We start from the raw sequence: 12,507 nt of genomic DNA on the forward strand, positions 1-12,507 counted from the left end.
GTGCTGGAGGAGGAGGCTGGTGGGGTGGACGAGGAGACTGGTGGGGTGATAGTACTGGATGAGGAGGCTGTCGAGGTGGTAGTGCTGGATGAGGAGACTGGTGGGGTGGTGGTGCTGGACGAGGAGGCTGGTGGGGTGATAGTGCTGGAGGAGGAGGCTGGTGGGGTGGACGAGGAGACTGGTGGGGTGATAGTACTGGACGAGGAGGCTGGTGGGGTGATAGTGCTGGACAAGGAGACTGGTGGGGTGATAGTGCCGGACGAGGAGGCTGGTGAGGTGATAGTGCTGGAGGAGGAGGCTGTTGGGGTGATAGTGCTGGACGAGGAGGCTGGTGGGGTGATAGTGCTGAACGAGGAGGCTGGTGGGGTGATAGTGCTGGACGAGGAGGCTGTAGTGCTGGACGAGGAGGCTGGTGAGGTGATAGTGCTGGACGAGGAGGCTGGTGAGGTGGTAGTGCTGGACGAGGAGGCTGGTGGGGTGGTAGTGCTGGACGAGGAAGCTGGTGGGGTGATAGTGCTGGAGGAGGAGGCTGGTGGGGTGATAGTGCTGGACGAGGAGGCTGGTGGGGTGATAGTGCTGGACGAGGAGGCTGTTGAGGTGGTAGTGCTGGACGAGGAGGCTGGTGAGGTGATAGTGCTGGAGAGGAGGCTGTAGTGCTGGACGAGGAGGCTGGTGGGATGATAGTGCTTGACGAGGAGACTGGTGAGGTGGTAGTGCTGGACGAGGAGGCTGGTGAGGTGATAGGGCTGGATGAAGAGACTGGTGGGGTGATAGTGCTGAACAAGGAGGCTGGTGAGGTGATAGGGCTGGAGGAGGAGGCTGGTGGGGTGATAGTGCTGGACGAGGAGGCTGGTGGGGTGATAGTGCTGAACGAGGAGGCTGGTGGGGTGATAGTGCTGGATGAGGAGGCTGTTGAGGTGGTAGTGCTGGACAAGGAGGCTCGTGGGGTGATAGTGCCGGACGAGGAGGCTGTAGTGCTGGACGAGGAGGCTGGTGGGGTGATAGTGCTGGATGAGGAGACTGGTGAGGTGATAGTGCTGGAGGAGGAGGCTGGTGGGGTGGTAGTGCTGGAGGAGGAGGCTGGTGGGGTGATAGTGCTGGAGGAGGAGGCTGGTGGGGTGGACGAGGAGACTGGTGAGGTGATAGTGCTGGAGGAGGAGGCTGGTGGGGTGGTAGTGCTGGACGAGGAGGCTGGTGGGGTGATAGTACTGGAGGAGGAGGCTGTAGTTCTGGACGAGGAGGCTGGTGAAGTGATAGTGCTGGACGAGGAGGCTGGTGAGGTGGTAGTGCTGGACGAGGAGGCTGTAGTTCTGGACGAGGAGGCTGGTGAAGTGATAGTGCTGGACGAGGAGGCTGGTGAAGTGGTAGTGCTGGACGAGGAGGCTGGTGGGGTGGTAGTGCTGGACGAGGAGGCTGGTGGGGTGATAGTGCTGGACGAGGAGACTGGTGAGGTGGTAGTGCTGGACGAGGAGGCTGGTGAGGTGATAGGGCTGGATGAGGAGACTGGTGAGGTGATAGTGCTGGACGAGGAGGCTGGTGACGTGATAGTGCTGGACGAGGAGGCTGTAGTGCTGGACGAGGAGGCTGGTGAGGTGATAGTACTGGATGAGGAGGCTGGTGGGGTGATAGTGCTGGACGAGGAGGCTGTAGTGCTGGACGAGGAGGCTGGTGGGGTGATAGTGCTGAACGAGGAGGCTGGTGGGGTGATAGTGCTGAACGAGGAGGCTGGTGAGGTGATAGTGCTGGAGGAGGAGGCTGGTGGGGTGGACGAGGAGACTGGTGGGGTGATAGTACTGGATGAGGAGGCTGTTGAGGTGGTAGTGCTGGATGAGGAGACTGGTGGGGTGGTAGTGCTGGACGAGGAGGCTGGTGGGGTGATAGTGCTGGAGGAGGAGGCTGGTGGGGTGGACGAGGAGGCTGGTGGGGTGATAGTACTGGACGAGGAGGCTGGTGGGGTGATAGTGCTGGACGAGGAGGCTGGTGGGGTGATAGTGGTGGACAAGTAGACTGGTGGGGTGATAGTGCCGGACGAGGAGGCTGGTGAGGTGATAGTGCTGGAGGAGGAGGCTGGTGGGGTGATAGTGCTGGACGAGGAGGCTGGTGGGGTGATAGTGCTGAACGAGGAGGCTGGTGGGGTGATAGTGCTGGACGAGGAGGCTGTAGTGCTGGACGAGGAGGCTGGTGAGGTGATAGTGCTGGACGAGGAGGCTTGTGGGGTGGTAGTGCTGGACGAGGAGGCTGGTGGGGTGGTAGTGCTGGACGAGGAGGCTGGTGGGGTGATAGTGCTGGACGAGGAGACTGGTGAGGTGGTAGTGCTGGACGAGGAGGCTGGTGAGGTGATAGGGCTGGAGGAGGAGGCTGGTGGGGTGATAGTGCTGGACGAGGAGGCTGGTGGGGTGATAGTGCTGGACGAGGAGACTGGTGAGGTGGTAGTGCTGGACGAGGAGGCTGGTGTGGTGATAGGGCTGGAGGAGGAGGCTGGTGGGGTGCTAGTGCTGGACGAGGAGGCTGGTGGGGTGATAGTGCTGGACGAGGAGGCTGTTGAGGTGGTAGTGCTGGACGAGGAGGCTGGTGAGGTGATAGTGCTGGACGAGGAGGCTGTAGTGCTGGACGAGGAGGCTGGTGGGGTGATAGTGCTGGACGAGGAGGCTGGTGGGGTGATAGTGCTGGACGAGGAGGCTGGTGGGGTGATAGTGCTGGACGAGGAGGCTGTAGTGCTGGACGAGGAGGCTGGTGGGGTGATAGTGCTGAACGAGGAGGCTGGTGAGGTGATAGTGCTGGAGGAGGAGGCTGTTGAGGTGGTAGTGCTGGACGAGGAGGCTGGTGGGGTGGTAGTGCTGGACGAGGAGGCTGGTTGGGTGATAGTGCTGGACGAGGCTGGTGAGGTGATAGTGCTGGACGAGGAGGCTGGTGGGGTGGTAGTGCTGGACAAGGAGGCTGGTGAGGTGGTCGTGCTGGACGAGGAGGCTGGTGGGGTGATAGTGCTGGACAAGGAGGCTGGTGAGGTGGTCGTGCTGGACGAGGAGTTCCTCCAGCATTTTGTATGTATTGCTCTAATTTCAGCACCTGCAGATTTTCTCTGGTTTACGGTCTATAAATTACTGTATTAATCACACTTGTTGCTCAGATATGATCACTCCTAGCAATAGCCTGTAACTTCCCTTTTGGAGCTGAGCTTTTGGACTGCCTGTACGGCCTGGCATTTTTGCTGTGTGAACTGAAGTCTCAAAGGTGCCATACTGTTGCAGTTTGATGTATATGGGCCGAATCAAGGCAGTGGGGCCTGGGCCCAATAGTGGAGAATGAGCCAATGTTTGGCCACTGCTCAAGTGGACTTGGAAATGATTCAACACAGCAGAACCAAGATGAGGTGAGGCAGAGTCAGTGGATGGAGGGCTTGGGCCAAGAGTGAGTGGAGACCTGAGGTTTGACCAGTTTAAATGCTGGGACAAATTGGAAAGGCCAAATCAAGGCAGGAGGGCCTGGGCCCAAGTGCATGTCAAAAATTTCTGGGCCGAGGTTTGAGAATGATGAACAGCCCAACATTTAGCTGTTTTAAGTGCCAGGTCAGATTAAAAAGGTCACTGTGTCAAAGCTGTAGGCAAGGGACAAGCTGGTTCAGCTCCCTGCTCTGATAGGCTTACTCATCTCCACGCTGAACTGAGACTGTAGCCTGCAAATAATGGGCTCTTGAATCGGCTGCAGTGATGACTGACTTTGTGACTATGGGCTAACTTTCGTGAACTTTAATTCTGAATGTTATTTGCTTATGTAGCATCTGTGCCCCTAATTTACCCCCGTTCGCCTAGGATGAACTGCCATTGCCCCACCAATAGTGCAATACTTCAGTGTAAATACGGTGTAATGCCCCCTAAGTACATGCTCACAACACAAACACCAGACAATACACCAAAAGCAAGTAAATAATTGCAACTTTATAGTTATTTCTTAGTGATGGGTTAGTAGAAACAGATAACCTAAAGGTACCAAATCAGTAAGTTTATCAGTTTGTGCACATAATATTTTAATACGTTGGAGCTCACGCCTCTGGTTCCATCCACAATGACCTCCCGGGCCTTCGGCCACTGACCGAACCGCTGACGTCCAGTATCCGCCTGCCCTGGAACCGCTGTCCGCTCCTCACACATCCGTCCTCCTCGCTCGCCTCCTGACAAAGACCATGAACTCCCGCTCAGCTCACACATACAAAATAACATAACAATTCTCCATTGGTTAGTTCCCCCTTATCTACAGTTATAACCCAAACATTCCAGATACAGAAACCCATTACAGCATTACAGAGAAGCCATTTCATTATAACAATACAGAGGAGACATTTTGTTAGCCTGAACAGTTAACACCACAGTTACTGGTACTGAGAGCCCTACACTTACTTTCATTGTTTGCACAAATTTTTTTTCTGCACATTGCGTGTTTGACAATCGTTATATTTAATGGGTTCTTTTGAGTTTGTTTTGTGGCTGCCTGTAAGGAGATGAATCTCAAGATTGTATTTAGTATGCATACTTTGATAATAAATGTAGTTTGAACATCAGAGTGAGGAAGAAATTTGATACAATTTGCTTTAACCATGGAATGATTATTGGTGCCTGACAGGGTGGATTGAGTATCTGAGAAGCTGCTGATCTCCTAGGATTTTCATGCACAACAGTCCCAGGTTTGTCCATCTGGGCTCACTGTAGCCTTTTGGATTTAGCATTAAATTCTACAACTTCAGGTAGTTTGATTTCCCTGCCTGTAACAATCATCCTTTTATGATATTAGCTCAGCTTGCTTGGCTTTCCTTTTTCCTTTTCTCTGGAAGTGAACATCATTCCCGGAATGACCTGCCGAGTACATCTCCCCACGCTACAAGAAAATATTCTTTTCTCTATATTCCTGCTCTCTGCTTTCATTCACTCATTCACCTGATAATCTTGTTCACATTCTACAGCAGTGATGGCCCTGCCCTTACCCCATCTGAGACCCCCCCCCCTCACCCTCCTTGCATTTTGAGTTCTTCCCCAGTTCTGAAGAAGGGACATAAAACTGAAAAAGTCAGTCTGTTTCTCTTTTCACAGCTGTGGCCTGACCTGCTAAGTAGTTCCATATTTTCTGTTTTTATTCTATAGCTCTCATTTATAAGTTCCCATATTATTTTATGGTTAACTTAAATAATTAGTTGGTTATTTTGTAATTCCTTGCTGCACTTACTGTTTTACAGATTTTTATGTAAAAATTGCATTATGAAACACTAGGTTTCTCTGTGCTGTCAATAACAATGAAATGTAATTGAAAATTGGAGGCTTTCATTATCTATGATTTGGCGTTGGGTCCTTTGTGACAAGGGGAGCTCACATGAAGTGAACTCTGGAATGTGCAATGAGTGCAAATCCAATCACCACTTACATAATCTTCAGTCACATATGATGGAACTCCATCATTATTTAGAAAATGTCTTCGATAAGATTTGTAAGGCATATTTCTCCGTGAATTTAAAGGGGTTTCTTGAGCATGCCACAGGCTGTCAACAGGGACCTGTCTCAGGAAGATCTTATTGAAGCTAAGGAGCTTACTGACCCTTCTACAGCACACCAGGCACACCCCACCCACCCAAAGTGAAACAATTCCCAATTTTATGATCTTTACCTAACCCATTACCCACAACAATTTACAGCAATGTCCTGTGCTCCTCAAAGCACCCAACACCCATCCTTTGTCCAATGACATTCTCTCACCTCTGACCACTAATCCCACTTCCACCAACCAATAATTTTGGTCACTGCCCTCCAATCCATTAACACATCATGTCTTCTAAACCCTAACCAGAGCCCCGTCCATTAACTGTACCTCTGACCACCAACACCTCCCGGTGATTTTAATCAGACCCCTGACCACTGAGCACTTTCTACGATCTTCAATCCAACTGATCTCCACCCCTGAGCACAAATTCTACCCCATAATCATAACCCCATGCACTGACTCCAATCATACTCTCTGATCACCCATCTCACCACCATGTCCAGCCATCAATCAGCCAAGCCTACACACTCTGCACACTATGGCCACACCCGATTCCCTTTATGCCTCTGTTGGGCAATGTCTGCTCAGTGACATAACACTTCTGGGCTAGGCCCACTGAAGAATCATTCATTGGCTGCCAGAAATTGTATGATTAAATGATGTTGACTAACTTTTTAAGCATTGCTCTTTGATCCGAACTGCCTGTGAAACACTCTGCCTTGAAGACATCCATGAGCTTGTGTTTCTACCTTCTTGCTGTTCACAGCCTAAAAAGCAAAAAAAGCAGCTGTTAGAGCTACTGCTGTCCACCTGGGTGTAATGACTCGCGGGCACAAAAGGTGCTTATTGATTATCTTGAGAGGCTAACAAATTAAAATCTGTAAATTAGGTAAATGGAGTTTTATTATTGTCACATGTATTGAAAGATTATTTTGCATATCGTCCATCCAGATCATTTCATTACAACAGTACCTTGAGGTAATACAAGGGCAAACAATAACAGAATGCAGAATAAAGTGTTACAGTTACAAGGAAAGTGGAGGCAGACAATAAGGTGCAAGGTTATAATGAGGTAGATTGAGAGCTCAAGAGTCCATCTTAACATACTGGGAGCTTGTTCAATTTTCTCACAAGAAGCTGAAGTGGTACATGCTGTTAGGCTTTTGTATCTTCTGTCTGTAGGAAGAGAGGTGTAAAGGGATTGTCTGAGATGGGTGGGGTTTTTGATTATGTTTGCTGCTTTGGTTATGAGGGAGCAAAAATTGTAGACAGAGTCCATGGAGGAGAGGTTGGTTTCCGTGGTGTGCTGAGCTGTGTTCACAACCCCTGCAGTGTTTTTAACTTCTCTTTTATTTTGGTATAAAGTGTGGAGTAGGTACTTCTGGCCCTTCAAGCTGTACCACCTCAGCAACCTCTAACCTAATCACGGCAATTTACAATGACCACTTTTGGGCTCTTTAGACAGTGGGAAGAAAGCAAGACACCCAGGAAAACCCACACACTCCACAGGGAGGACGTACAGTGACTCCTTACAGACGACGCCAGAATTAAACACTGAACTCTGACACCCTAAGCTGTACTAAATCTGTGCTAAACTGCTGTGCTGTTGTGATGTTTTTGCAGTCACAGTCAGAGAGGTTGCTATACCAAGCCAAGATACATCCAGATAGGATACATATCATTTACTGCCTAAGAGAAAGCTTTATTAAAGTTTGTTCTCCAGCAATTAATTTCAGAAATCATTCTTCAGTTAGATGAACCATAGAACCATAGAACATTACAGCACAGAAAACAGGCCATTTGGCCCTTCTAGTCTTTATTCCGCTCGTCCCATTGACTGTCCATAACTCTCCAGATCGCTCCCATCCATGTTTCTATCCAGTTTATTCTTAAAACATAAGAGTGAGCCTGCAATTACCACATCAGATGGCAGTTCGTTCCGTACTCACACCACTCTCTGAGTGAAGAAGTTCCTCCTATACCTTTCCCCTTTCACTCTAAAGCCATGTCCTCTCGTATTTATCTCTCCTAATCTAAGTGGAAAGAGCCTACTTGCATTTGCTCTGTCTGTATCCCTCATAATTTTGTAAACCTCTATCAAATCCCCCCTCATTCTTCTATGCTCCAGGGAATAAAGTCCTAACCTGTTCTATCTTTCCCTGTAACTCAACTCCTGAAGACCCAGAAACATCCTGGTAAACCTTCTCTGCACTCTTTTCAATCTTACTGATATCCTTCCTATAGTTAGGTAACCAGAACTGTGCACAATACTCCAAATTTGGCCTCACCAATGTCTTATACAACCTCACCATAGCATCCCAACTCCTATACTCAGTACTTTGACTTATGAATGCCAGGATGCCAAAAGCCTTCTTTACAACCCTGTCTACCTGTGTCGCCACTTTCAGGGAATTATATATCTGAACTCCCAGATCCCTTTGTTCTTCCGCACTCCTCAGTGCCCTACCATTTACTGTGTATGTTCTACCTTGATCTGTCTTTCCAAAATATAACACCTCACTCTTGTCTGCATTAATTTTCATCTGCCATTTTCTGGCCCATTTTTCCAGTTAGTCCAGATCCCTCTACGAACTCTGAAAGCCTTCTTCACTGTCCACAACACCTCCAATCTTAGTGTCACTAGCAAACTTGCTGATCCAATTTACCACATTATCATCTAGATCATTGATATAAACAACAAACAACAATGGTCCCAGCACAGATCCCTGAGGCACACAGCTAGTCACAGGCCTCCAGTCTGAGAAGCAATCATCCACTACCGGTCTCTGTCTTCTCCCACACAGCCAATTTTGAATCCAGTTTACAACCTCTCCTTGGATACCTAATGTCTGAACCTTCCAAACTAACCTCTCACGTGGGACCTTGTCAAATGCCTTACTGAAGTCCATGTATACAACATCCACAGCCTTCCCTTCATCTACTTTCTTGGTAACCTCCTCGGAAAAACTCTACAAGATCCATTAAACACGATCTACCACGCACAAAGCCAGGCTGACTATCCTTAATCAGCCCTTGACTGTCCAAAATACTTATATATCTGATCTCTCAGAACATCTTACAATAATTTACCTACTACTGATGTCAGGCTCACTGGCCTATAATAATCTGGTTTACTTTAGGAGCCTTTTTAAAACAATGGAACAACATGAGCTACCATCCAATCCTCCAGCACTGCACCCATGGCTAAGGACATGTTAAATATTTCTGCCAGGGCTCTGCAATTTCTACACTAGTCCCTCTCAAGGTCTGAGGAAATATGTCAGGCCCGGGGCATTTATCTACCTTTATTCGCTGTAAGGCAGCAAGCACCTCCTCCTCTTTAATCTCTATATATTCTATGACACTACTGCTTGCTTCCCTTCCTTCCATATATGCTATGCCAGTTTCCTGATTAAACACTGATACAAAAAACTGTTTAAGAACTTCCCCATCTCATGAGGCTCCACACATAGACTACCACTCTGATCTTCTAGGGGACCAATTTTGTCCTTTACTATCCTTTTACTCTTAATATACTTGTAAACCCTTTGGGTTTACCTTCACATTATCTGCCAAAGCAACCTCATGTCTTCTTTTTGCCTTCTTGATTTCCTTCCTTAGTATTTTCTTACATTTTCTATACTCTCCAAGTACCTTATTTGTTCCTTGTTGCCTATACCTGCTATACACCTCTCTCTTTTTCTTAACCAGATCACGAATATCTCTCGAAGACCAAGGTTCCCTATATCTGTTAGCTTTGCCTTTAATCCTGGCAGGAACATGCAAACTCTGCACTCTCAAAATTTTGCCTTTGAAGACCTTTCACTTACTGAACACAGAAAACAACTTATCCTAATCCACTCTTCCTAGATCCTTTCTCCTTTCCACAGAGTTAGCCCTTCTCCAACTTAGAACCTCAACTCGAAGACCAGACCTATCCTTATCCATAATTGAGATGCTTTGATATAGAACTATAAATAGTTCATTTTGCATGTACTGTAATGTCCAAAAAACATTGAAGCAACTCATCCAGCATATTTGTTGTTTCCCATACACTCCACAACCAGTTGTTCCCCAGATAAATTAAGGGACTGAGATCATTGCCACTTGAACAATTTGAGCTTATTTAGGGTGCAATAGAAGTGCATCATGAAATCTACAATCTGTATTTCTTTGCTGTTACTTCATCTGGCTGAGATAAGTGTTAATTCATGTCAAACTGTAAATTTGTTGTTTCATTTGCTATGAGTACCCATCATGCACAGGAAAGAAATCAAATTAACATATGCAATTAGTTCAGCTGCATTCCATGTCCTTCTAACTCTAGGGACGTTTATTCATTTTTTTTGTCCTTCTATAGGTCTTCAGTGTCCAGAAATGGATGAGAGTTCCAGGCTCCTGTGCGGTTTCTGACACTGATACTCTGCCACTGACATTACAAACTGAACTTCTTCACCATTGTATCTCAGGATAGCACATTCTACTGCACTTTAAATGCATAAGGAGCTGTAACTGTGCTAGTAAAGGGTGCAGGGAGAATTTCTGAAAAGGTAGTGCTGGGAATCTGAAGAAAGCTGAGAAAGTGCCAGAAATTCAGAGTAGGTCAGTCGTCAAAAATAGGAAGGACAGAGGCTTTCCTTAGAGCAGTTCTCATGATGAAAGCACACATGTAACCTTAACCTGTACTCTCTCTTTCACAATGCTGATGGACCAGCTGTACTTCTGGTGTGATTGCATTGCTTGTTTACTAATTGCAAATCTATACAGAGCTTTGATTCTGCAAAGGCAATTTATTTATTATGAAAATAATCAAGCACTTCTTCTGTTGTGTGTGCCCATTTTACTTGTTTAACTCTGAATGTGCTTTCAAAACACAATGGAATAAAATCAATTTCAAAACCTATCAAAGTCTCAAATTTTTATTTTCTTTTTCTTCGATGTGATTCTTGGAAAAGAATACTGTGTAGTGTTAAAACAGTTCTAATCTGTATGATTGCTCATAGCAGAATCTCTAGTGAAGTTCCCATCAGGAGTATGTTGTAACTATTGATCCATGTGTCTATATTTCTACAGCAGAAAATGATGGTGTTATAGAAGCAGTGCAGAGGTGTAATAAAATGCCCTCAAGTATACAAAGAAATAAAGATTAAAGCCAACCTACTGATCTCCTTTAACCCTTAAGACATCCAGTGTGCTGTGTTCTCCACACAAATATACACAGTAACACATTATTGAAATCAATTGGAACAAATATGAGAAACTAAAGCACTTTCACAAAACTGTTTGCTTCTCCTCAATCAAATAAACATTTTAAGTTTTCTCAAAACTACAGAATTGCTCGATGGCAGTGAATCAGAACAGAAAAGCTTTTCAAAAGCAGTAAGAAGTTGTTAAAATTTATCCTGGCCATTAAGTAGTTTGATTATTTTCTATGATGAATGACGATATCGATTGGTAACCCACAAGCGAAAAACTGTTCATATTGCTACAAAGCTAGTAGCTCTCACCATGCAGATCTTACTTACGCGATTGTAGTTTTCCAACATGATGTTACAAAACACCAGTTGTTTATTGGTCCCCAGATTTAGCAGTAGATCCCCAACACATCCATGAGGCACTGCAATGCCAAATTGCTCAACAATCACCTACATTTATCTCATCCGTCAATCCTGAAAATAATATCAGATCTTCTCATAGAAGAGGAGGATCTAAAGAAACTGAGAAATTTAGTGCAAAATCAAAAGTGGCTTCAAATAGTAGAGAGGGGAGCAGGCCAGAATTTCTAGACAGTGCAGTTTTCCAGAGGTATGAGGGCCAAGCAAAAAGAGAGTGGAAGGTGGGATTAACCAGTTTCAGGCACATGATAAGGTTGTACTGCTGGTGGAGGTTGCTAATGTTATTGTCGAACAGCTGGAATTAATCCTTCCCACCTACCCACTGTAGCATTAGCCACAGTACTTAGGAAAAAAAGTAGACAATGAACTCAGATCAGTCAATATTCACATGAATTTCATTCTCCAAAATATATCATGACTTTCACCTCCATTTGTTCTCCCTGAAAGCGAGCTTCCATGACAAGTTGTGCTGTTCACTGCTTCGAAGTAATTTCTCTTTAGTCTAACGTTATGCAACTACACAGACATTGAATCATTGAAAGATACATTGAAAAATTTTAGCCACGTAATCAAGATGAATCATCTGACTTCCATGCCATCCGAATTTGTTGATGGCCTGGTGACCTCAAAGGCAGGACCAAACGCTCAAGCGTGTGTGCTGGTATTGGAGTTAGAGGCAAGGGTGGGTTTCACAATCATTTCCTGGGTAAGTATATTACAGTCCTCAACTAGCTCATGATGTTTAGTTGTGTAACGTTGAATGAGATGGGCAGCTGGACAATGTTAGGGAGCTATAATTATTCTCTGCCATCCTGACCGAGGAAGGGATAACTCAAGGGAGAGTTTGTTTGCCATCCTGTGTGAGTGTGGATGTCAGGTGACATTGGAACTGGGCTCAGCTGCAGCATGTCTTCCAATGTTAGAATAGCAGCTGCTAGCACCTATGTAGTTACGCTTCAGGATACTGCTCTCAAATAAACTGGGCGGGGGTGGGGGGGAAGACATTCAGCTGAATTTTATTATTTATTCATGTTTCAGTGCCCACATAGTTACATTGTATCCATTTTTTTCTATTCAGTGGCAGAGAGCAACATTTCACACATCTAAATAAATATTCATGAGGCCATTACCATTACTTTTTGAATCAGTGTGCAGAAATAACTTCAAAGTGCTATGGTGCAAATGGCTTTTTATGGTATATTTCAAATACTCCGGACAGATGGTGGAGCAAGAAATTAAATCTGAAAGAGAAAAAGGCATTACATCTATTGTAACACCAAAGTCACAGGAGTCATGTGTAAGTATGTGAGAGAAAGGTACATTGTACCAAATGTACTGTTGCATAGGGTACATTTTCTCATTCATTATA

The sequence above is a fragment of the Hypanus sabinus genome, chromosome 12 (genome assembly GCF_030144855.1).
Source record: "Hypanus sabinus isolate sHypSab1 chromosome 12, sHypSab1.hap1, whole genome shotgun sequence".
Lineage (NCBI taxonomy): Eukaryota > Metazoa > Chordata > Chondrichthyes > Myliobatiformes > Dasyatidae > Hypanus > Hypanus sabinus.